This window comes from Papio anubis, chromosome 6, assembly GCF_008728515.1.
Source record: "Papio anubis isolate 15944 chromosome 6, Panubis1.0, whole genome shotgun sequence".
NCBI lineage: Eukaryota > Metazoa > Chordata > Mammalia > Primates > Cercopithecidae > Papio > Papio anubis.
Window position 1 is genome coordinate 90,666,629 of NC_044981.1, and position 26,933 is coordinate 90,693,561.

The 26,933-nt window shown below is 35.9% G+C and overlaps 1 long non-coding RNA gene across 1 annotated transcript in view; it reads right to left on the reverse strand.

Annotated features, from left to right (window-relative positions):
* Nucleotides 1–1,142: 1,142 nt before the first annotated feature.
* The window catches only part of LOC116275335, a 77,138-nt gene continuing 51,347 nt past the window's right edge, over nucleotides 1,143–26,933 (reverse strand). The window contains exon 3 of the long non-coding RNA XR_004184366.1: nucleotides 1,143–2,158. This is a non-coding gene — a long non-coding RNA (uncharacterized LOC116275335). The remainder of the gene's footprint in view (nucleotides 2,159–26,933) is intronic.

The window sequence follows — 26,933 nt, forward strand, 5'->3', positions numbered from 1 at the left end:
TTTTTTCAAGTACCCAGACGTCCCAGTACAACTTATAGAATAGGGAATTTTCCCCACAGATCTTCAGTGTTGGCTGTCATATAATATCTTTCTGTTGTATTAACCTAATCTCACATTCCTATGCCAATAAACTTTGCTATATTTTCTTAATAAATATTTTCTTAATTGTCTTTTAACAAGTCTTGATAAGTAGTTGGCTTTCCCTCTTTCCTCAAGGAGATAATCTTTTTAAAGAGTGTTGATAATTTTTGGCATTTGAACATCTATATGCCTTTTTTTGAGATGGAGTTTTGCTCTTGTCACCCAGGCTGGAGTGCAGTGGCACAATCTCAGCTCACTGTAACCTCCACTTTCTGGGTTCCAGTGATTCTCCTGCTTCAGTCTTCTGAGTATCTGGGATTACAGGCAGCCACCACCATGCCTGGCTAATTTTCTGTATTTTTAGTAGAGACAGGGTTTCACCATGTTGGCCAGGCTGGTCTCGAACTCCTGGCCTGAGGTGATTCACCTGCCTCGGCCTCCCAAAGTGGTGGGATTATAGGCATGAGCCACCACACCTGGCCTTTAATATATATTTTATCTATTTATTTATTTATTTTATCACACTTTAAGTTCCAGGGTACATGTACACAACGTGCAGGTTTGTTACATATGTATACATGTGCCATGTTGGTGTGCTGCACCCCATTAATTCATCATTTACATTAGGTATATCTCCTAATGCTATCCCTGCCACCTCCCCGCTCCCCACAATAGGCCCCAGTGTGTGATGTTCCCCTTCCTGTGTCCAAGTGATCTCATTGTTCAGTTCCCACCTATGAGTGAGAACATGCGGTGTTTGGTTTTCTGTTCTTGTGATAGTTTGCTGAGAATGATGGTATCCAGCTACATCCATGTCCCTACAAAGGACACGATCTCATCCTTTTTTATGGCTGCATAGTATTCCATGGTATATATGTGCCACATTTTCTTAATCCAGTCTGTCACTGATGGACATTTGGGTTGACCCCAAGTCTTTGCTATTGTGAATAGCGCCACAATGAACATACGTGTGCATGTGTCTTTATAGCAGCATGATCTATAATCCTTTGGGTATATACCCAGTAATGGGATGGCTGGGTCATATGGTACTTCTAATTCTAGATCCTTGAGGAATCGTCATACTGTTTTCCATAATGGTTGGACTAGTTTACAATCCAAGTGTTCCTATTTCTCCACATCCTCTCCATAAATAACTCTTTACCATGTATCCACTTATGTACATTCCCTAGGTCTTAGGAATCTCCTGGATTCATTATATTTGGCTGACAGAAAGCAAAGAAAGAGGGAATGTAGGATATCACATAGGAGGTCCTGGGTCCAAGTCTAGAAATGTCATTTGTGGCTTTCATCAGTCAACATACCACACAGCCATGTGACCTCTTTTGGATATAATGGGTTTACTCTTTAAGAAACCATTGTTCAATGGGGTTTAGCATCTGTCTAAAACATAAATGTAAAAAACTTTTTCAGAAATGTCATTATAAATAATTCTACAGAGGTGTGCATGTTCATTAGCATCCTGTCATTAAAGTGGTGGGATGCACTGGAAGAATATTAATTTTGGAATCCAGAAAGCTGTGTTCTTATTCTATTTCTCAGGACTTCAGGAAATAACAGTTTGGAATTAGAGAATCCTTAAGTAAATAATACCTAATTCCTTCAATCACTTGTTAAATGAGTGCAAAGCAGGTTCACTGCACAGTGGTTACCACTTCAGCCCACTGCAACTCAGGCTGTAATTTCTACGATTTGTATGAGTATACTGGGATAGAATATTCACATAAGTTGAGTAAAGCAACTTTACTACTTACAGACAGGCAGAAAGTGACAGTAGAAGCCTGAGATTCACAGTAGGTCCATCTTCCAAGGCTCAGGAAAGCTGCCCAGGGCAAATAGACTCTCATCTACAGGTACCCCACCTCATATCATTGCTAAGGGACCACAAAAAGTACCTGCCCTGGGTTTTATAACCCCAAGCAACACAAATCAATGGGTTAAAGTTTTGTAGAACATCTTGTCCTGGGAAGGACAAAGACAGAGACTGGGTTATTCTCACCTGTTTTTCTGTATTTCAGGATGTTGCATTCCCAGAGCATTCTACAGTTATTCTTGAGAACTGCAAGCGAGAAAGGGAGAAAAACTGAGTTAGTCCAAGGCCACCATTTGAACTGTCCTGCAATTAACATTTATTTTTTTCCACAATGATGAGTCCTCTATCATACATTTTTATTAAGGTATTGTGTAATATGAAGTGAAGATAAACTATCACTAAAATCAAATACTGATAAAAATTTATTTTACTCTTGTTGGGCAAAAGTATACACCTCTTTCATATGACCTCTCTGTTTCGACTTTAAAGCCTTCTAGCCATTATACGTTATGAAATAATGCCACAGTGATTAACCATTATTCTTTTGAAAAAGTAGATCTCCCAGTATTCCTTTTGAAAGGTTTATCATTTTTCATTTAATACCAAAATTATGATAAATTCTAAATATAATCACGTTATTTTAGCATCTTAATTAATTTAAAAGCCTCAAAGTTTTACAGGCAATAAGCACTTAATTAATAAGCACTTCACATGTTCTCAGCACTAATGTGCTTGCTATATATTGAGCAAAAAAGCATAATCATATGACATCATGGCATAATGTTTTCAAAAATATAATTGAATGTTTTGTTAGACCATTATTCAGTCATGATTTTGGGTATGAAATAACTGGAACACACAAACTGGATAATTTGATAAGAACTAGAGACACCTTTTAAAAGTTTTGTACAGGGTTTAAATAATCCAAAAAGGGATAGTGCAGACCCCATAGGGCTAGTAACACTGGGGGATTTTCCCACCTCTACACCTGAAGAGACAAAAATTATTGGAATATGGAGGGTGTGATGATGTGCAGAGATCACCTAAAGGAACTCTGGTCTTTATACAGAGACACAGACAATTCTCAGTAATATAATAGGGAGGGAAGCAGGGCAACCAATTTTGTCACTGATTTTTCAGAAAGTTATCTTCTAAAACTCAACTATCTGCAGTGGAATGTTAAATATCTCAAAAATTGTCAAGATTAGGGAGGTCAATGTAAGTTTCAATATAATTATTCTGTTGATGTTCACATTTAAAATAAAATGTCATGGTTTAATCCAAGTCCTGACCTCATTCTCTTCTCATTTTCTCTTCTGCTATTATGCCACATAGACCAAACCCTACCTGTGGCTGGAAGGCAAGTGAGCTCATTAATAGCAGCTTGGTCAGCTTCCAGGAAAGCAGGATTGAGAAGGAGGAAAAGTGTATCTGCAAAGAAGTCAAACAGGAGATACCCAACCCAGAAAAGCTGCTCTGAATAATGCTTAACCACACAGCTCTTGAGTAAATGTCTGGTTATGAACTTTAGCTCTTTTATTAACTGACTATATGACCTTAGGAAAAACATCTAACCTCCCTATGTCTCAGTTACTCTATTCATAAGAGCAGGTAATAGTGTTGGTTATCTTGTGAGCTTCAATAAGAAATAAATGTGGGAACATATATAAAATGCTTAGGACATGTCTATCACATGGTAGACATTTAAGAAATGTTGGCTATTTTTTTATAATATGGCATCACTAATAAGGCTCTCTGGTTTTCTTATCTGAGAAAGAATTGTAACAAACTGATACAATTTTTCATTGTTTGCTCATTACCTATTAGGCTCACTTCTAATATTACTAAATCTCCCATCTAGTTAATACTTTTCTACATAAATTAAAACCTGTTCTAAGGAATGGCTCAACAAGGCCCATTCATAATAACTACAGAAAAAAAATTTCTTATGGTATTTGTTCAAACTATTCACCGGTTTAAACCAAGGGGCAGATAATCTAATTGTTTAACTTTTTAAATTAATAAATCAGAAGTAGAGATTAATTGGGGGAGAAAGTTTTGATAATGTATTAATTGTGTAGACCAACACATAAAGCTAGTTCTATTTATGCCTGCCCCATGCATATACCAGTGCATTCATTTTTTAACTACATACATGTATATTGAGCACCTACTATGTGAGAGATATAAAACTCAGTGCTGATCATTAAAAGATAAAGTGACAAAATTGGTCTACTATTAGAGAAAATCATATTTACAGAGTAAGAACATAAAGATGAAGATAAAACCATCATAAAGTATCATGAAAGTCCATTTGTGCAAATAACAAATCTTTTTGCACAAGGTGAGAAATTCTTTAGAAAAGAAATAACATTAGAGCTGGATCTTAAAGGATGACATTTTTAAGATTAAGTAATTCCTATGTTATGAATCAGCTAACCTGTCATGAAAAGGCCCTTCTTATTCATGTATTAGATTGAAGCATATTTATTTGCCATTTTTGTATATCGAAATTATGGAATATTAGCAATATCATAAAGCTTTAAGTCAATGCATAAATAAAAGTGGTATTATCCCAAAAGTTTTATTTCACATTTAGCTATACCTGTTCTGTAATCTAAGAGTCAAATACACATGCATTGCAGAGATTTTCCTTTTTAAATTTAAGGGGCAAGGGGTACATTCGGAACCAAAGAATTCCAGAGACTAGGAAGTAACAGGTCTTACTATGTAATAACAATATCCACCTCAGATTAACACTATGTAAATCACTGGATACAAAACAGATTATTAAGCCTCACCCTGATCTATGGGGTAGGTATTATTTATCCATATTTCAAAAATAAAGAATGATAAAGAGATATGTATCTTTCTCAGGTTTCCATTGAAAGGGGCTGAACTGCATTTTGAACCCAAGCAGTCTGACTCCAGAAATTGTGCTCCTGACTGTTGTACACTTTGATTCTTCAAAAAGCAAAAATGCAAATAGAAGCAAAAGGAAAGCATATTATGACATACACAGGTTGAATATCCTTTATCTGTATTTGGGACCAGAAGTGTTTAGAATTTCATGTTTTTTTCTGATTTTAGAATATTTGCATTTACATAATGAGATATCTTGGAAATGGGACCAAAGTCTAAACACAAAATTCATTTAAGTTTCATATGCACTTTATACACACAGCCTGAAGGTAATTTTACAAAATATTTTTAGTTATTTCATGCATGAAATGAAGTTCATGTACATTAAACTATCAGAAAGTAAAGGTGTCACTCTCTCAGCCACCCGTGTGGACAATCTCTGGTTGTTTGGCATTGCCATCATTCCTGACCCTGAATTATATCCTAACAATAAGTAATCATTTTCTTACACTTATTCACACAAAAGTCCTTAAAAGTAAACAATATGGCACACCATTAATATAGTGAAAAAATAACATGTTTAGGCTAACTAAGCAGCACAGTCGCATCACCAGAATACCTCTATCAGCTGTGAAAGAGTAGCAGCAAACAACTGCAAGTGCTTAGTCCCTACTTGCAAGGCTGTGTGTTGGTTAAAAGTTACTGTAAATTATACACTGTATTTTATTACTTTCGGTGAGAAGAAACATTAGAAGTAGTTGGGGGACTAGGAAGTGGGTCCTCTAGGGAGAAAGAGGCATTCTGCTGTTGGTTTTAAAAAAATATTTCCTCATTAGTGCCCCCTCATTAATGTTTTTGCCTTCGAAGTTTCTCTTTGATTTTATAAACTGACATGAATCCTTGTTCTGTTACCACTGCCCACTGCTTTAGTTCTTCTATAAGCCCATTACACATTTTTGCCATGTTAGTCTACAGACACATTTCTCTGCACTGTTAATATCATCTTGATTGTCGTTATTATCACGATCACCTTGATTCAGAACCATTTTGGCTCTTTCACAATTGGGCAATGTATGCAGGGATTTTCTAGTTTTTGTTAACTTTTGCTTATCACTTTCAGCATAGAACTGCAACAGTTTTTCCTTCTGTTTCTTCAGGTGGTATATGGTCTTCATTCCAACACCATACCCCTCTGGAAGACATCTCACACTGAGATGCTGCTGTCCAGTTTCTCTAACAGCTTGACTTTCTATGCTATAGATAAACAAAATGTTTTCTCATTTTCTCATCGCTGTTACCCACTGGGATATCTGCAGGCCTTTTTGACATTTTTAACAATATCTTTACACCAAAGAGCAGAGTAAGCAAAAAAAGTACAATGAGTAATGTCCGTTGCTTTTGACCCCTTTGTGGGCCATTGTGGGGAAACTGCCTTCGTGCATCCAGCCTACACATGTGCCATTTTATTACCCTTTGTGAGTGTGCTTGCATGAGGGTATCTGAGCATGTGCAGAAAAGGAATATCATAGCTGATGGGTGTTAAGAGGGTCTTTTGTCCCCTCGTGGCACTGAATAAGCTGTGTGTTGTGTACCTGCACTATCTAATCCTTCAATCATTCCTTCTATTGATTGCAACCTGTCACATGAGGTCAGGTGTGGAATTTTCCAACTGTGGCATCATGTCGTTGTTCAAAACTTTCAGGTTTTTTACCATTTCAAGTTTCAGATTATTGGATAAGGGATGTTTAACCTGTATATATAAATGACAAATTTGAAACCTAGGTTAAAAAACTGTTAGGTGAAAGAAGGTCACTATAATGCCAAAGCTTCTATGAAGCTTAAAATGTAGATATTACATTCAAAACTTAAAATATTCTAGAAGTAATTCCATCATGGAGGACTAACCCTAGAGATTTATTTATGGACTTTCATAATTTTATTTATAGCATTATTGTTAACAGAAACAGATTGGAGCAACTCAAATGTCTTTCAGTGTGGTACTTAACTGAGAGCATTTTCTCTACCAGTTTTATTTTTATTCTTGAATACTTTGAGGCTGGGTTGACATTTCTTGCTAATATGTCCAATAACTTGAAAACATGTGTATGTGTGTTAGTCAGTTCTCATGCTGCTAATAAAGACTTCCCCAAGACTGGGTAATTTATAAAGGAAAAAGTTTTAATTGATTCACAGTTCACCATGGCTGGGGAGGCCTCAGGAAACTTACAAACGTGGTGGAAGGGGTACCAAACATGTCCTTCTTCACACGGTAGCAGCAAGAAGAACTATCGAGCAAAAGGTAGAAGAGCCCCTAATAAAGCCATCAGTCTCATAACTCACTCTCTATCATGAGAACATCATGAGGGTTACTGCCCCCATGATTACATTACCTCGCACTGAGCCCCACCCACAACAAATGGAGATTATGGGAACTACAGTTCAAGATGAGATTTGGGTGGGGACACAGCAAAACCGTATGAGTATGTTCCTACTTTGATTTCTAACATTGAATGTTGCTGGGTAGAAGTCTAAGGCCAGGTTGGTTGCTCCCACTTTTAAGTGGAAGGGGCTCTTTTTTCTACCTACAAATACGCAGAATTATTTTTTCTATCTTGATATTCATTAATTTAGCCAGAATATTTCTGAGTTCAGCTTTTTGAAACATGTATTTTTCTAAAATGCTGTGTTATTTTTCTCTCTGTAAATCAGTTCAATTTTTGTATTAGGAATGTTTTGACTAACAAAGTTCAATAATTCCAAAATGTTCTAAAATTCCCTGGATGGTCCGATCGCTCACTGCTTACCTTTTCAGCTACAATGACCTTCTCTCTCTTCTTCAAATAAGCATGGCCTTTGCAGTAAACCTCACTTCTTGAGTCCTATCACCTGGTTATCTCCTTCACTCTCAGGTTAAGTAAAATTTCTTTAAAGTTAAGCAACTTTTCTTCAATATCAGGATAAGTGACACTTTACTACCTCTAAAACCTTAGGATAGATTACATTTCAGTATTAATTCTTTTTCACAGCATCCTGTCTTTGGCATCTATAGCACATGTTTCAATTACAACTATTAAGTACATAAAATTATTTATTTAATTTATTGCACTACAACCTGTAAGATTATTCCACTACAGATTGTAAGACAGGGAGCATATCTGCTTTATTCATGTGGAATCTCTAGCATCTTACCATCTCACAAAGAGTTTTTGTTACATGGACAAATCAATGCATGGATGGATGAATCCAATAATTTGTTAAACATATTCTTAAAAATCTGTCTAATTTTTAAAGTCTGAAATCCCATTTTGATAGTTTTATTGCCTTTTTCACTTACTTTATTTTTTTTTCTGGTTTATTATTTTATTTTTTTTTTCTTTTTATAATTGATTTTCACTTACTTTAATTTGGTTACTTAGAGGCCATTAATTTCTTCACACTTACCAGTATACCTCCTATATACCCTTTAAAAAAATCGGAGATTCCTACCACCGCACCTACGGACCAAATACACTACAAACCTAGTCCTTCTATTCACTTTTGTCTAGCTCCTTACTCTGTGCTGGTTTCCAGCTCGTATGCATTCTGGTGGGCCCATTCCACACTTGAGCACCTGAGGATCTGAACACTGAGAGCAGCTTGCTTGTTCATCTCTCTAAATAGGACTAAGCCTCTCAACCTCCACAACATAAGAAATAATTCAGACACTTGAAGGCAAAATTGTTATCTTCTTGTTCCAGGCTTCACTCTCATTCAAACAGGCCTATGATCTCTATTTTTCTTTGACTTGGAATATAAATTATTTTCCCTTCCATTGTTACTGTCTTAATGAAAAAGAAGGGCTGATTATAGAAGAAGGAAGTCTAACCCTTTAAATGCCTGGGTGATTTTACTTTTGGACTCATGTCCATCCTGTTTCTGTATCTGAAATGAAGGTAAACTCACAGCTGGCACACCAAGAAAACATCAAATTACTTATATCTCTTTAATATTAAAAAGCAGTTGTTTTTGAAAAGCTAGAACAATTTTGGTGAAAATATAAGATTTGGGAATGGTTTTGACGATACTAATAAGACAAAAGATCATATTTTTAATATAAATTTAGATACGAGAAAATGCATGCTCTTTAGGTGAATGCTTGTTATGATACAGTTTTCTTTACCAGGTTCTTCCATCTACAAACCACAAGGATGCTGATTTAATAATTTTATTGGTATTGTATTGGATGTTACTCAAATCATATTTTATTATCTTCATGTTTATATTAAAACAACAAATAATCATGCCTCCCCCTAGTTATCTCTTAACTTGGTTCTGATGCATGCACATATCAAGGTGATATGGTTTGGCTGTGTCCCCACCCAAAACTCATCTTGAATTGTAACTTCCATAATTCCCACATGTGGTGGGAGATAAACAAATCATGGGGGCAGTCTCCCACATACTGTTGTGCTGGTAGTGAATAAGTCTCACAAGATCTGATGGTTTTATAAGAGGAAACCCCTTTTGCTTGGTTCTCACTTTTCTCTTGTCTGCTGCCATGTAAGATGTGCCTTCTGCCTTTCACCATGATTGTGAGGCCTCCCCAGTCATGTGGAAGTGTGAGTACATTAAACCCTTTTTTCTTTATAAATTATCCAGTCTCAGGTAGGTCTTAATCAGCTGTATGAAAATGGACTAATACACAAGGCTCTGTGACTTCTTTCTGATTAGCATGTTGGCTTTTGTCTCAATATCTTTAAAACTAAAAAATAGTCCTCATCATATGTATAAAATAATAATGTAGCCTTCAAAATGTCTTTCAGAACCTGTCACAGTAGGAATTATATAAACTATAACAATTATCATTATATGTAATAATTATAGCATAATTGCCAGCACAGACTCTGGTTCAAGATGACTTGAGTCTGTATTAGGACTGCACCATTTATTACCTGCCTTCCACTAGGCAAGTAACTTCTATAGATTCCTAAAATATAGAGACAGCAATACTATTGAACTCACTGTTTTACTGTGAAGATTAATTGAGATTAAATAAGAGAGTTAGTTATAGAGGGTCCTCAATCAGAAATTCTCATGACTTCAATTGAATATTATGGTATTCTTGAATTATCCCGATTTACCTCAGGAAAAAATTAAATGTATACTCTTTATCAATTCCATCTCACTTCCTTTTTACTTATTCTTAGGACAACAGTGATTTTGCTGAAACAAAAAAGGAAAAAAAGAAAAAAATCCAGCTTAATGGGAGCTTATTTTTAATATTACCCTTTTTAAAAATTTGTTAACAGAAAGAAAGATGTGGAATTTTCATGGTACATCTTCAGAATCACCCTAGCCTTGCTTGATTTAACTTTTATTTTAGATTGCAGACTTGGCATTATTTCAAAGGATTATATATTAGTAAAACTTTATATGTAAATTTTATCTACAAACTTTGTACATTACATATCCAGTGATCACAGATCACTTAAAATGATCAAGACCCTGAAAAAACCTCTTTACATTCTGATGCTTTCTCTGTAATCCCAAAACATCTTCAATCATGTTGATGAAATACACCTTGAAGATCAATCTGAAGCCACAGATAGCAATCAAATTTTATTTTAAATGTAAACATTAACTTTTTAAAAAAAATTATTTCCATAAGTTTTTGGGGAACAGGTGGCATTTGGTTACATGAGAAAGTTCTTTAGTGGTGATTTGTGAGATTTTGGTGCACTCATCACCCGAGCAGTATACACTGAACCCAATTTGTAGTCTTTTATTCCTACTCTCTTCCACCCTTACCCCCAAATCCCTGAAGTTCATTGTATTATTCTTTTTTTCTTTTTTTTTAATACTTTAAGTTCTGGGATACATGTGCAGAACGTGCAGGTTTGTTACATAGGCATACACGTGCAAGGGTATTTCTCCTAATGCTACCCTGCCCCTTGCCCCTCACTCCCCAACAGGCCCTGGTTTGTGATGTTCCCCTCCCTGTGTCCATGTGTTCTCATTGTTGAACTCCCAATTTTGAGTGAGAACATGTGGTGTTTGGTTTTTCTGTTCCTGTATTAAATTGCTGAGAATGATGGTTTCCAGCTTCATCCCTGTCCCTGAAGAGGACATGAACTCATTCTTCTTTATGGCTGCATATATTCCATGGTGCATATGTGTCACATTTTCTTTATTTAGTCTGTCATTGATGGGCATTTGGGTTTGTTCAAAGTCTTTGTCACTGTGAGTAGTACTGAAATAAACATATACGTTTGTTATTACCCACTTTCTAAAGCCTACTTCTGTCAATTCGTCAAACTCATTCTCCATCCAGTTTTGTTCCCTTGCTGGCAAGGAGTTGTGATCCTTTGGAGAAGAGACATTCTGGGTTTTGGAATTTTCAGCATTTTTGCATTGTTTTTTCCTCATCTTCATGGATTTATCTACCTTTGATCTTTGATGTTGGTGACCTTCGGATGGGGTTATTGCACGGGCATCCTTTTTGTTCATGTTGATGTTACTGCTTTCTGCTTGTTAGTTTTCCTTCTAACAGTCAGGCCCCTCTCCTACAGGTCTGCTGGAGTTTGCCGGGGGTCCACTCCAGACCCTGTTTGCCTGGATATCACCAGCAGAGGCTGCAGAACAGCAAAGATTGCTGCCTGCTCCATTCTCTGGAAGTTTTGTCCCAGAGGGGCACTGCCAGATGCCAGCTGGAGACCTCCTATATGAGGTATCTGTTGACTCCTACTGGGAGGTGTCTCCCAGTCAAGAGGCACAGGGGTCAGGGACTCACTTGAGGAGGCAGTCTGTCCCTTAGCAGAGCTCAAGCGCTGTGCTGGAAGATCCACTGCTCTCAAGCTGTGCCCACAGCTGCCCCTTCCCCCAGGTGCTCTGTCCAAGAGAGATGGGAGTTTTATCTACAAGCCCCTGAGTGGGGCTGCTGCCTTTCTTTCATAGATGCCCTGCCCAGAGAGGAGGCAGTCTGGCTACAGTGGCTTTGCCGTGCTGTGATGGGTTCCACCCAGTTTGAACTTCCCAGCAGCTTTGCATACACTGTGTGGGGAAAACCGCCTACTTAAGCCTCAGTAACAGTGGAAACCCCTCCCTCTACCAAGCTTGAGCCTCCCAGGTCATCTTCAGACTACTGTGCTGGCAGCAAGAATTTCAAGCCAGTGGATCTTAGCTTGCTGGGCTCTGGGGGCGTGGGATCCACTGAGCAAGAACACTTGACTCCTTGGCTTCAAACCCCTTTCCAAGAGAGTGAATGGTTCTGTCTTGCTGGCATTTCAGATGCCACTAGGGTATGAAAAAAAATATCCTGCAGCTAGCTTGGTGTCTGCCTAAATGGCTGCCCAGTTTTGTGCTTGAAACCCAGGGCCCTAGTGATGTAGGCACCCAAGGGAATCTCCTGCTCTGCGGGTTGTGAACACTGTGGGAAAAGCGTAGTATCTGGGCCAGATAGCACCATCCCTCAGGGCACAGTCCCTCACAGCTTCCCTTGGCTACAGGAGGGAGTTACCTGACCCCTTGCACTACCCAGGTGAGGTGACACCCTACCCTGCTTCTGCTCACCTTCCATGAGCTGCACCCACTGTCTAACCAGTCCCAATGAGATGAACTGGGTACCTCAGTTGGAAATGCAGAAATCATCCACCTACTGTGTTGGTCTTACTGGGAGCTGCAGACCAGAGCTGTTCCTATTCAGTCATCTTGCCAGCCCTCTCCATTGTATTATTCTTATGACTTTGCAACCTCATAGCTTAGCTCCCACTTATGAGTGAGAACATAGGATGTTTGGTTTTCCATTCATGAATTACTTAACTTAGAATAATAGTATCCAGTTCCATCCAGGTTGCTATGAATGCCACTACCATTAATTAACTCCTTTTAATAGCTGAGTTGTATTCCATCTAAATATATAAATATAAATATAAATATATATATATATATACACACATATATATATATCTCACAATTCCATCATAAGTATATTTGCTGTTCTGCAGCCTCTGCTGGTGATATCCAGGCAAACAGGGTCTGGAGTGAACCTCCAGTCATTATACGAAAAAGATACTTGCACACACATGTTTATAGCAGCACAATTCAAAATTGCAAAAATGTGGAACCAGCACAAATGCCCATCAATCAATGAGTGGGTAAAGAAATATATATATATACACACACACATATATATTAGTGTGCAAGTATCTTTTTCATATAATGACTTCTTTTCCTCTGGGTAGATACCCAGCAGTGGGATTGCTGGATCAAATGGTAGTTCTACCTTTAGTTCTTTAAGGAATTTCCATGTTGTTTTCCATAGTGGTTGTACTAGTTTACATTCCCAGTAGCAGTGTAGAAGTGTTCCCTTTTCACTGCATCCATGCTAACATCTACTTTTTTTTTTTTTTTTTTTTTTTTTGACTATGGCCATTCTTGCAGGAGTAAACCTAAAATTCATACGGAAGCCAAAAAGAGCCCATATAGCCAAAGACAGACTAAGCAAAAGAACAAATCTGGAGGCATCACATTACCTGACTTTAAACTGTACTATAAGGTCATAGTTACCAATACTGCATGGTGCTGGTATAAAAATAGGCACATAGACCAATGGAATCAAAAAAGAACCCAGAAATAAACTCAGATACAAGTATTTGTGTTAATACTTACAAGTATATATAAACCCAAATACAACAAAGCAAACAAAAACATAAAGTGAGGAAAGGACACCCTATTCAACAAATGGTACTGGGATAACTGGATAGCCACATGTCAGAGAATGAAACTGGATTCTCATCTCTCACCTTATACAAAAATCAACTCAAGATGGGTCAAGGACTTAAATCTAAGGCCTGAAACTACACAAATTCTAGAAGACAACATCATAAACACTCTTCTGGACATGGACTTAGGCAAAGACATCATGACCAAGAATCCAAAAACAAATGCAACAGAAACAGAGATAAATAAGTGGGACTTAGTTAAACTAAAGAGCTTCTGCACAGAAAAAGGAACAGTCATCAGAGTAAACAGACAACCCACAGAGGGGGAGAAAATCTTCACAATCTATACATCCAACAAATGACTAATATCCAGAATCTACAAGGAACTCAAATTAGCAAGAAAAAAATAAACAACTCCACCCAAAAGTGGGCTAACGACATGAATAGATGATTCTTAAAAGAAGATTTACAAATGGCCAGCAAACATGTGAAACAATGCTCAACATCACTAAAGATCAGGTAAATGCAAATGAAAACCACAATGCGATACCAACTTACTCCTGAAAGCATTAACTTTTTTAAAGTAACATTGAAACCTAGCGTGACCTCCCTAATCTTGTCAATCTTTGCAGTGTTTAAAGTTTCACTGAAGATAGTTGAATTTTAAAAGGTTTATTTTTCTGAAAATCTGATTAGAAATATATAAATTCTATCAAAATTTACCCTCGGGGAGAACCTATGCCATAGATCATGTATGAGAAACAGAACAAAAGGAAAGCTAAAGGTAGAGACGCAGAAAGAGCAAGCAAATCTTGGACTACATTAAAGGAAATCATAAGGTAAAGAAACATTTTGATGCATTAGCTTGTAGAGCCACCCATGTGCAACGACACCTTCTACTCTTATAGCTCAGAGCATATTAGCCCAAATAGTCCTTTTATTGCCAAAGTCATCTCTCCAGAAGATTTGATGGATCAAGAGCTGTGAGCAGCATTTCCTTCTTTTTTAGGGCTACTTTACTCTGTGTGTGTGTGTGTGTGTGTGTGTGTGTGTGTGTGTGTGTGTATCAAATTTCATCTATCTATTCATCCGATAATAGACCTTAGGTAAGTTGTATATCTTGTCCATCGTGAACACTGCCACAATGAACATGGAAATGCAGATATTCCTTCAATATACTGATTTCAGTTCTTTTAAATATATACCCAGTAGTCGGATTGACGGATCATCTGGGAGTTCTATTCTTGTTTCTTTAAGGAAGCTCTATACCGTTTATCATGATGGCCATACTAATTTATCTGCTTACCAACAAAGCACAAGGGTTTCTTTTTTTCTTTATCCTCGCAAACACTTATCTTTAATTTTTTTGATAAAAGTCATTATAACAGATCTGAAGTGATATATCATTGTAGTTTTAATTTGCATTTCCCTAATGATCAGTAATGTTGAGCATTTTTTCATATACCTGTTGGCCATTTGTATGTCCTCTTTGGAGAAATGTCTCTTTAACTCATTTGCCCATTTTTAAAATCAGATTATTTGTTTTCCTGCTATTGAATTGTTTAACTTCCTTATATACTTTGGATATTAACCCTTTATAAGACATATAATTTGCAAATATTTTGTCTCATTCTGTGAGTTGTTGCTGTACATTGTTTATTTATTTTGCTTTCTCATTGTGTGTTTTTGATAACTTTGTCAAAAGTTTATTAACTATGAACATCTGGATTGATATTTGGACTTTCTATCCCATTGCGCAGGTTGAAATATCTGTTTTTATGACAGTACTATGTTGTTTTGATTACAATCACTTTATACTAGTTTTGAAATCACAAAGTGTGATGTCTTCAGTTTTGTCTTCTTTGCTTGCTTGTTTGTTTTTCAGGGAGGATTTGTTTTTCAAGATTGCTTTGACTATTCAGGGTCTTTTGTTGTCCCACACAAATTTTAAGTTTTTTTTTCTATTTCTGTGAAAAATGACATTAGAATTTTGATAAGGATGACATTGAATCTGTAGGTCATTGGGGATAGTATGGACAAAATTTATACCCATATGTATTTTGGGTATATATATAAAGGAACTGAAATCAGTATGTTGAAGAAATATGAATAATTAATTACAATATTAATTCTTAATGTCCATGAACATGAGGTATATTTTCCTTTATTTTTGTTTCTTTCAATTTCTTTCATCAGTGTTTTACAGTTTTAAGTATACAGGTCTTTTAACCAAAAGTTATTCCTAGGTATTTTGTTGTTGCAGTTGATATTTTAAATGGTATTGTTTTCTTAACTTTCTTTTGGGATAATTTATTATTAGTTTATAGAAATGCTACTGATATTTGTATGTTGATTTTGTATCCTGCAATTTTAATGAATTCGTTTATCAATTCTAATAATTTTTTGGTGAAGTCTTTAGAGTTTTCTCTATATAAGATTATGTCATCAGCAATGTATTAATTTGAAAGACATTACGCTAAGTCAAATAAGCTAGGCAGCGAAAGACAAATAGTCCATGACATCACTTATACATGGACTCAAAAAAGTTGAACTCATAGAAGTAGAAAATAGATAGTTACCAAGGTCTAGGGGTGTTGAGGAGGGTGGTAGGGGGAGTTTTTGACCAAAGGGAACATCATTTTGGATAGACAGGATGAATACATTTTGAAATCTATTGTACAGCAGGGTGACTAATGACAATAATATATGTATTGTATATTTCAAAATAAGAGATGAAATCTCAAATCTTACCACAAAAATTGTAGGAAAGTAAGGTGATGAATATGTTAATTAGCTTGGTTTCATAATTCCACATTGTATGCATATATTAAAACATCATACTGTACTCCACATATGTATAAAACTATGATTTATTAATCAAAAATGATATTAAAATAATACTAATTTAAATTTTTAGATAAAATAAATTATAGGCTGGGCGCAGTGGCTCACACCTGTAATCCCAGCACTTTGGGAGGCCAAGGCAGGCGGATCACGAGGTCAGGAGATTGAGACCATCCTGGCTAACACAGTGAAACCCCATCTCTATTAAAAATACAAAAAAATTAGCTGGGCGTGGTGGCAGGCTCCTGTAGTCCCAGCTACTCAGGAAGCTGAGGCAGGAGAATGACATGAACCCAGGAGGCGGAGCTTGACATGAGCCTAGATGGCATGACTGCACTCCAGCCTGGGTGACAGAGGGAGACTCCATTTCAAAAAATAATAATAATAATTAAAAAATAAACAAATAAATAATAAAATTAAACAACGTACAGGGGGTAAAACAGCAAGAAACCATAGCATCTTCCAAGAATAGTCTGGAATGCACTTTGTCATTTATCAACTGTTCCCCATAATGATACTCTTTAAAATAAAACAGCTCAATACCCACCTTAAGACATCATAAGAGTGTTCTCATAAGGTATGGTGGAACCAGCCCAGAATTTAGAGTCAGACAAATCTGGGTTTAACTCCTTCCTACAATTTCTGAGACATTTAAAAAAAAATTGTCTATGCACATTCGAGAAAGTTACTTAGGCTTTATTAGGTTCATTTCTTCACTGTAAAATTGAAATGAGCTTCATGCACTTAATGCAAAAACGCAACTGAGATCATAATTCATAGGAATTGTACAATTCTTCCATTATGAAGCATATTCAGGCAACAGACTGATGAAGTCGATAAGTGGAAGTCCATAAATGTGCATAGGCATCTGCACTCAGGGTTATTTTAGGGGGCTGTATATTATTTGTGAAATATTTGAAATTTTGCATTATGGATAATAGAATATAGGAGAAAGGGTTATTACAAAATCAAAGTTTACCATCCATATTGATTTGAACATTATCCCAGTAATCACAAGGTCAATAAATTGATCTCGAGTTATACTAGATATTTTATGTTTCACATTACAAATGTCACCTTGTCTAATTATGGCTAGAAAGAGTCCTGAAGAGACTTTAGGATTTGATCAGTTTAAACTTCTTGAAAAGAAATATTCCACAGTTGTGTCTTGCCATGGTGAAAATAGAAAGCAAAGCACTATATTCTTTTCTTCACAAATGATGAAGCGATGCTTTCCAGAAAGATACTTTAAACCAGTTGAAAAAAGATAGATAAAATTCTTCATGGTGACACATGAAAGTGCAGATCTGTTTAAAAAATGATTTAAAAAATAAATCAGATCTCATTGAAAGTGTTTTAAAACTTACATAGTCACTGAAAGTTCCCCTTCATCCTATATGCTCTTTCTTTAGAAATAACCACCATTCTGAAGTGGATGTATATCATTTGATTTTTGCTTTTATTGCATATGTATCTGTCTTAATTTTCTATTGCTATAACATAATACCTGAGACTGAGTAATTTATAAAACAGAGAAGTTTATTTGGCTCATGATTCTCTAGGATGAGAAGTGCAAAATCAGGTGGCTATATCTGGTCGGCTTCCAGTGAGGGACTGGTGCTGCATCATAACATGGCTGAGAAGCAGAAGGGGAAGAGGGCTTGTGCAAAGAGACAAACCACGAGAGGCAGCCTTGCTTTATAACCACTCGATTAATCTAGAGAACTAATCTAGTCTTTTGAGGACTAACTCAGTCTCTCAAGAAAGATATTAATGCATCTTAATGAGCTAATCACTTCTTAAAGGCACCAACTTTCAACACTGCCACATTGAGTACCAAGCCCCAATATAAGATTTGGTGGTTACAAACCATATTCGAACTATAGCAGTATATATGAGTAATATTATTCATTGTTGGATACAAAATTATTCTGTTTCTTTTTGCAACTTTTTCACTAATCATTATATTGCTGAGGTTTTTAAAGAATTAACTCTGTATAACATGACATTGTATGACAAAAATTTAAGCTTATTTACATATTTTCCTATTTTTCACAATTACAAACAGAGTTGCAATGAACATCCCGGCACACAAGTTCGTGTGTCCCTTGAGCACATACCAGACTTCTTCATCAGTGTTCTGTTGCTTAAAACAGAATAGCTGAATTTGGTAATATGTAAAGATAGGAATTTATTTATTGCAATTATGGTTGCTGAGAAGTCCAAATTCCGGGGTCCACATCTGGTGAGAGCTTTCTTGTTGGTGGGGACTCAGCACAGTTCTGAGACAACATGGGACATCACATGGTGAGGGGGCTGAGCGTGGTGGTATGCCAGCTCAGAACTTTTTTACTCTTCTTAGAAAGCCACCAGTTGCCCTCTCCCAAAACTCAGTAATCCTTTAATGCATTAATTCGAATCCATGAATCGATTAATTCATCCTTGAGGGCCCTGCCCTCATGATCAAATCACATTTAAAGACCTACCCCTCAATACTACTACACTGGGAATTTTCAATATTGCTTTTCAGTATTGCTTTGATATTTCATGGCCTTTGCTCTAACACATACATTTTAGAGACTGCATTTCAACTTCTTTTAAAGATCTTATTGAATTTTTGTTATTATTACATTGAACTTATAAATTATTTTGAGAGAGAACAGCCATTTTTCTATCATCAAACCATCCTACCTTTAGATATATTACATCTCTATTTAGCTAGGTTTTCTTTTTAATTTTTAGGCCTTTTTTATTTTTTAGGACTAAGTTTTGTTGGGATATATATGAAAAGTAGTATTATTAGACTGTCAAGAAATGAGTGACTCCAATAAAAGATACAATGAAAGGTGGTTAATTATATAGAAACAAATAAAATTAGAATTTTACCTCCCAAAAGATGTACACAGTTTTACAAAAATTATCTTTAGATAGGCCGGGTGTGGTGGCTAACGTCTGTAATCCCAGCACTTTGGGAGGCTGAGGCTGGCTGATCAGGAGGTCAAGAGACTGAGACCATCCTGGCCAACATGGCAAAACCCCACCTCTACTAAAAAAATACAAAAATTAGCTGGGCATGGTGGCACCTGTAATCCCATTCCTTGGGAGGCTGAGGCAGGAGAATCACTTGAACCTGGGAGGCGGAGAGCTGAGTGAGCCGAGATTGTGCCATCGCACTCCACTAGTGACAGAGTGAGACTCCCTCTCAAAAAAAAAAAAGTATAGAGAATATGTTTGCTATTATTAATTTTTTCTTTTAAAAAAGCTTTATATTCTAACAAGGTAGTCCTATTTCAGATATATAATTGATTGCTAAGTATGGGTTTTTTGTCGTTCAAACTTTTTGAATTTCTTAATTAGGTAGTAAAGTGTGGCAGTATAACTTCTTCAATTATTTACCTAAGAGTTTTTCTTTTTTAGTTTTTCTTATTTTATCTATTTCTCTTGATTTATTCCACTATTCCCATGGAAATGTTATTAAAAGTGACATTGGTAAGAATTTTTGTATGTTACAAAATGAAATGAATTGTTTCTAGCATTTCATTGAATGAGCTATAGATAACGCAGAGACAGAGAGAGGGCAGGAAGAGTTAATAACTGCAATAAAATTGATCATCCGATTATTTTCTTTTAATATGAATATTTATACTAATAAATTTTCTATTGCTTACAAGTTAGCTTGGTCTTATTAAAATTTTTTGAAATATTCCAGAATTTTTTGTAAATAAGTATATAGAATTTTGAACTATATCCAGATGATATTAGTCTGTAATTTTCCTTTTATGGTTTGATCTCTTATGTTTTCAAAGTCATATTACAAATTGTAAATCTATGGCTTTATTAGCTAGAGAGTTTGGAAAAGTTAACACTATCATATTAGTTAGTTCTCACATTGCTATAGAGAACTGTGTGAAACTGGGTAATTCATTTTAAAAGAGGTTTAATTGGCTCATGGTTCTTCAGGATGTACAGGAAGCATGGCTGAGGAGGCCTCGGGAAACTTACAATCATGGTTGAAGGCAAAGGGAAATCTGGCATGTCCTACATGGCAGGAGCAGGAGGAAGAGAGAGAATGAAGAGAAGGTGCTACATACTTTCAAACAACCAGATCTTGTGAGAACTCTCTCAGGAGGCAGCACTAGGGGGATGGTGCTAAACCTTCAGAAATCATCCCCATGATTCAATTACCTCCTACCAGGTCCCACCTCCAACACGGGGGATCACAAGTCAACATGAGATTTGGTTGTAGTGGAACCAGAAATTACTTACCTAACATTCCCTCTGCCCCCCAGCTTATTTTTCCCCCATCCTGCTGGGGGTTAAAAGGTTGAGGCCCTGTGTTTGTCCGACACTGGTGTCCCTCCTGTGAGGACGCAGCCATGAGCTGAGGTATGAACCTACAAACCCAGGACCCCCGACCCCGGTTGCCGCTGCCAGCCTCAGAGAAAGGCAACCAGGTATGCAGGGGAGCGTGCAGAGCCCAGCAGCCCCTAGGAATCAAGGATAAGGCTAAGGTTTTCACCTCGACTGTGATGGCAGGAGGAATAGGTGACTGCCTCCTCCCTCCCTGCACAAGACTGATTCTCATTGACTGTAGCTTCAGTCCCGGGGTCTCCTGACCACCCTGATCCCAAGTAAATGTGAATGGAGACAGGCATGAGAGCCTGTACTCCTCTTGGATTTCCCGGAACCCCACCCGTGGCCTCGCGACGGTGCTACCTAAGGAAGTCTTCCTCCCATTCCCCGCTAGTGTGGTCAGTGGTCAGCAAATAGGAAAAGGATCCAACAGGATTAGAAATGTGAGATTGTCCTGATTGTACCTGTTTGTGGTTTAACTTTGTATTTAAACAAACAAACCAGGAAATAAACTTGAAAATTATTTATCATCATAAAAATGAAACAAAAATTAAAATATTTATTGCCAGAAAAAAAAAATGAGATTTGGATGGGGACACAGAGCCAAACCATAGCAATTCCTATCTTTCTTGATGGAAGCTTAACTATAAAAACAACTAGGTTTGAAATTTGGGTTGGAGAAATGTTTAACAACTCAGAAGTATCATTGTCCACTTTTAAATTTTTAAGACAGTATTTTCAAATTAATCATTCAAAAAACTAACCTTTTCAACTAAGCTCTCAAACAATGACACAGAGTTGTTTATTATGCTCACTTGTAATATATAGTTTTATATCACATGTTTTATTTCCCTTTCTATTCCTTATGTTAATTCTGCTTTTCTTTTCTTTTTACTAATATTGAATTCAATTTGTTTATTTTATTAGTGTTTTAAAGAACCAACTTTTGGATTTGATGTTGTTATCTATCTGATGATTATTTTCTGTTATATTTATTTCTAATATTATCTTTATTCTTTTTGATGCTTCTTATTTTAGAGTTACCTAAGGTTTGCTTTTCCAAACTCTTTGATACTTTTTGTTAAAGAAACCCAAATGCAAAAAAAAAAAAGAAAAAAAGAAAAAAAAAAGACTACATTATCTATCCTCATTATAAAACAAGATGTAACCTCCCACAGTTAGCAAATAAACAACAAAGTATTTTTTCCCTCATGTCATTGCCAATGCACAGAAACTCATTTGGAGTTTTTTAGCTCATGAGGTTAAATGTAGTGTGCATTTTCTCATTTGGAGTTTTGTGACGTGTGAGATTAAATGTACTGGGTAGTTTATTAACCAAGTCTTCATCACATTTTATAAACTTAATGTAAAGTTTTAAAAAATTGTTTTTTTAGTGGTTTCATTAGTGCAGAAACTACAGTTCTGTATTTTAGCACAATCATAGTCTTTATTAGCTATTGTAGTTATTCTGTATACCTATAAATTCAAAAAATTATTTGGAGTATGGGATTGGAAGTTGGTATGATTTTTTAAAAGTCACTGAGGAAGTTTCATTTGAATATAAATAAAAATATGTAGCCAAGTTTCCAAAAAATTGTACATCAGTATTTTTAAAATAACAAAGAGATCCAAAATGATTTATGTAAAAAAAGAATACGAGAAAACAAAATTTTTAAACTCTATGTATTTTTAGTGTTTTTTAATAGAGGTGTCAGCTTAAAGCCTTTACAAAATCACATGGTAGGAAAAGCAAAATGATACAAATTCCTTGTTTATCTTTGTTTAACTCAATATTTTCCAAATATATTTGCCTATAGAACAAATTTTCTGAAACTATCTCAAAAATGTGTCTGGTAAAACACAGATGCTGCATGGAGCATAGTTTAGAAAACACTGATTTAAATCACTGATCAAGCTTCTTCCTTGCCTTCACTGCTTCTGTCGTTTCTAAGAAGATCAAATAAATAATGTCCTTCATTCCTCCTGAATATTTGAATAAATTAAGAAATAAGACCAATAGGTATGCAAACTGAATGCAAGAATTAGTCAGACGTATCTACCAAATTACAATAATGCTGGAATAAGGCGGGCGTCCCTGACATATCAGTAGAACTTGTCCTGGAAAGAAATGGAGACCCGCTGTCTGTGAGCAGATGGAATCCAAAAGAGGATAGAAGGCTGACATTGAGCCAAACACACCCAGTTATTCTTCCCAAATATAACATTCAGATAAATCACTCAACCTGCCAGGAGGTGGGTTGAACAAATGTGTAGGGAGAGATGTGTGTTATACAAATGGGGCTACTTAAACAAGGAAGAAAATGTTAGAATTAGGGAAGAAGACCTTTACAATAGTCCCAGCTTTTAATTTCCTTAACCCATGGGGCCTAACCTGTGTCATCCTGGAGTGTATTTGGGCCTCTCAAGAGAGGGAGCCCATGTTACATCATCCATGGGGCACTGCTTCTTTCCATCCTCCAAGATTTAATATCCGATGGACATCTTAAATGTCACAATTATAAAAGTCCAGGTGATAGACAGACTAAATACCCTGTTTGATCATTACACGTTGTATGTATGTATCAAAATATCACAGGTACCCCATAAATATGTACAAATATTTATTTTTAATTTTAAAAAGATAAAAACAGGTCTATGGTCAGTCTTAAAAGGCTGCCAAATGCACAGTTTGCTGCCCACTTAAGGAAGCTTAAAGTCACACACAACAAAACCTCTCCACATGCTGAGTTTGCAAATCCACTGCCTCTTTTATTCTTTGGTTTTCTCAGAAAATATACCAAATGTTTCAGGCTTTGAGAGATAAAATAAATACTATCTGTTTTACTTTTTCAATTACTGAACCACAAGAGAAGAAGAAAAAGTACTAAAGGATAAATGCTAAAATGTCAATGTTGTTGCTGATAAATCTAATTTTGGGGACAGAGCTTCATATGAAATTGAAATGGGCCTTGTGCCTAAGCCCAGAAATGGACAATCTTATGCCTCCAGTCACAGCCAGCTTGGCCCTATGCAGGAGGCCAGTCCCTAGAGAAGCATGAGAGAAAGTTGACTTTCTGAAGGCAGACTGATTTCCCAAGAGGAAAGGACAGTGCCAAGACTGTATGCACAGATTATACCTCCCAAATTCACCTATTTTGTCATTCTTCCCCAGGCCACAGGGCCAGAGTGAGTTGGACAAATAATGTGGAAGGTGTGTGACGCTAATGTGACTTCTTTCTATTGGGAAAAAAATATATCAGAAGAGTGAGAAATGTGTTTTCTTCTAACAGTTGCTAAATTGTAATGTCAGGATGGCATTATCAGAAAATGTCATAAAAATCATTCTGTTGTATGGCCCTGTCGGCCACTATGCTATTTATCCTTGACATATCTAGTAATTTTTATTGGTTAGTCATTCTGAGACAAGGTCCAAATAATATGTTTTTGATTATGAAGATAATAATGTTTTTAAAGTTTTAATCCATTATGTGTCAAGTATGGACCTTTACAAAAAGGACACCATAAGTGCTTTCTGAAAGACTAAAGATGTGGAAATCTCCAAGTCTTCTGCTAGATTTTACTTTCCTGGGGATTCTCTGCTCTGCAACAGGTGGGTTTTGAAACTGAAAATACTGGCATTTAAGCCTCAACTCATCAATTATTTATTATGTGGTATTTGCTAAGTTGTATCAGCTCCCTGAGCCTTAGTTTTTCCAAATGCAAAAATGGCAATAATACCTGCTTTAGAGAGTCACTGTAAGGATATCAAATTATAACACATGCAGTATCTAACCACAAAGAGGGTCTCAAAAATTGCATTTGTTTCATTTTTCTGCCATTATTAATCTTTCAGTAAATATAAAACATAGCAACAGACACCTGCCTCCCACTGCTCTGAATCTGACTTTACACGCCACACAACACAGAACATTTATTTCACTTCACAATGTCCTAAAGCCCACACACAAAAACAGTAGTGTAAAGAGATCTGATCCAGTGGATTTATAACTTTCCTACATTGGACAGTCCATGAAAAATCTTTGCAGCCAGATCTACATAACTTTGGACATCTCTATCTCACGAATTGCCAAATGAACCAAATATTTTTCTGGGCTAGAGATACCTATGGGTAATTTATATCAACCAACCTTTAAGTGAAACCCACAGGAAGTTAGCAAATTGTAACAAGAGCAAAATAATCCCTGTTTGTTCTAAAAACCTGTCTGAGGCCTCAGGGCATAAATTTCAAAGAATCAAACGCAGTTTGTATTTAATAATACACTGAAGGTGATCTAGTTAAACCAAATGTGAACATGTAAAACGTGTCATTTATAAAGATACTCTATAAGAAGTATCTTATATACTATAATATCTGAGAATTTTATCTATATTCCTATATCTTTACCATCTGATTTGTCTTGGTGCTCTTTTTCTCCCAATTACATAATTACATAAAAAATATTAAAATGTAGCTTATCTCCTGTTAAACCTTTGCATTCATTTTCTCCAGCTAATTATCTGCTTCTATACCCAGTGGTTTGTCCTTTCTTTATTTCCCATTAAATTTTGCATCAGGTCCTGTATTTTAACTTTGCACAATCACTCTATTTTGGTTGCCTTCAAGGATCTAAGATTTTATCTTGCAAACTCTCTCAGTTCTCTCACAATAAAGAACAGGACTTTGGCCTCATAAACGATCAGGGCTTGAGCCCCAGCTGTGCTCACAACCTCTGCAGACTTCAATTTCCTATCCTTAAACTAGGAACCACAAGTCCCATAGGGATTGTTGTAAGATTTAACAAGATAATCAATATAAAGTTCTTTTTACTGTATCTGATACACTGTTAGTGCTTAATCAATGTTAACCTATATATACACATATATGTCTGTGTGCATATATATACATATATACACATATATATACCAAAACAGCTGAAATATGAAATGTGATTAAAATAGTATCAAGAGAAACGGTATCTCATGATGACTGGTTGTGACTCTGGAACCAGACTGCCAGGGCTGAATCTCATATCTGCTCTTTGGTTATTGGGGTGACTTTGTTCAAGTAAGTTAATTTCTCAGTGAATCCATTGCCTGATCTGTAAAAAGGAGTATTTATAGTGACCAACTCATAGGTTTGTTGTGATAATCTAATTTAGAAAAATAAGCATTTTCAAATGATTCCTTTCATGAAAAGAAAAATGCTAATACGTGTTATCATTATACAACTGAGGACAGTTTTCATTTATGTTTTCTAATTCAGAATTACATATAAAATTCAGCAAATACCACATTGCTAAACTTGAATACTGTAATAATATATTTTTTAAGAATTTCAGCATTATCTCAGGGTTCACAAGCTTATAAGTGAAAAAGGTATCAACAGTTGAAAGCTGTCATAAAATAATACCTCTAATACTTGTAATGCATGCTTTAAAGTATGTCTTCTTCTCAAGAGAGTGCTTGAAAACAATTAGGGGGAAATATTCCTAGGTTTAACCTATACATCTACAAAACATTTTCTCTGTTTAAGGATGAAATGGTAGCCCCAGTAAATAAAGTCCCTCATTTAATATTTGTTTTATATGTATAAAGGCATTGTTAGGCTATCTCACTGATATTTAGAATTTTACATTTAGGGTCAGACAAGAACTATAGATAGACGAGAGAAACAACATGATTACAAACTTGTTAACAACTCCAGCCACCCCATCAACACACACACACACACACACACACATACACACACGCTCATACAATGTGTTCTCTCATTTTCCAATTGTATTTGAATGGGAAGAGGTTAAGAAGTAAAGTGTGAAATGACATCACCCAATAGAAATTAAATGTAGGCCACAAATCCAAGCTATATATATGTATATCTTTAATTTTCTAGTAGCCACATTACAAAAGCAAAAATAAACAGGTGAAATTCATTTTAATATTCTGTTTTATTGAACACAACCAATCAAAACTATTATTCTGATATTTAATCTTATTTAATAAACATGTTAAACATTTATCTAATTCATTAAATAACAAATGTATTATGCTGATTTAAATCATTATTGAATAAAACTTATAAAAGTATTTTATATTGTTTCATACGAAGTCTTCAAAATCCAGAGTGTATTTCACACTTAGAGCCTATTTCAATTAGAATTAGCTACACTTCCTGTGCAATAGCCACCTGTAGCTAGCAGCTGTCAAGCTGGATGGCACAGGTTAGAATAAGTGTTTCTACTCCTTCCATGGGTCAGAAAGAA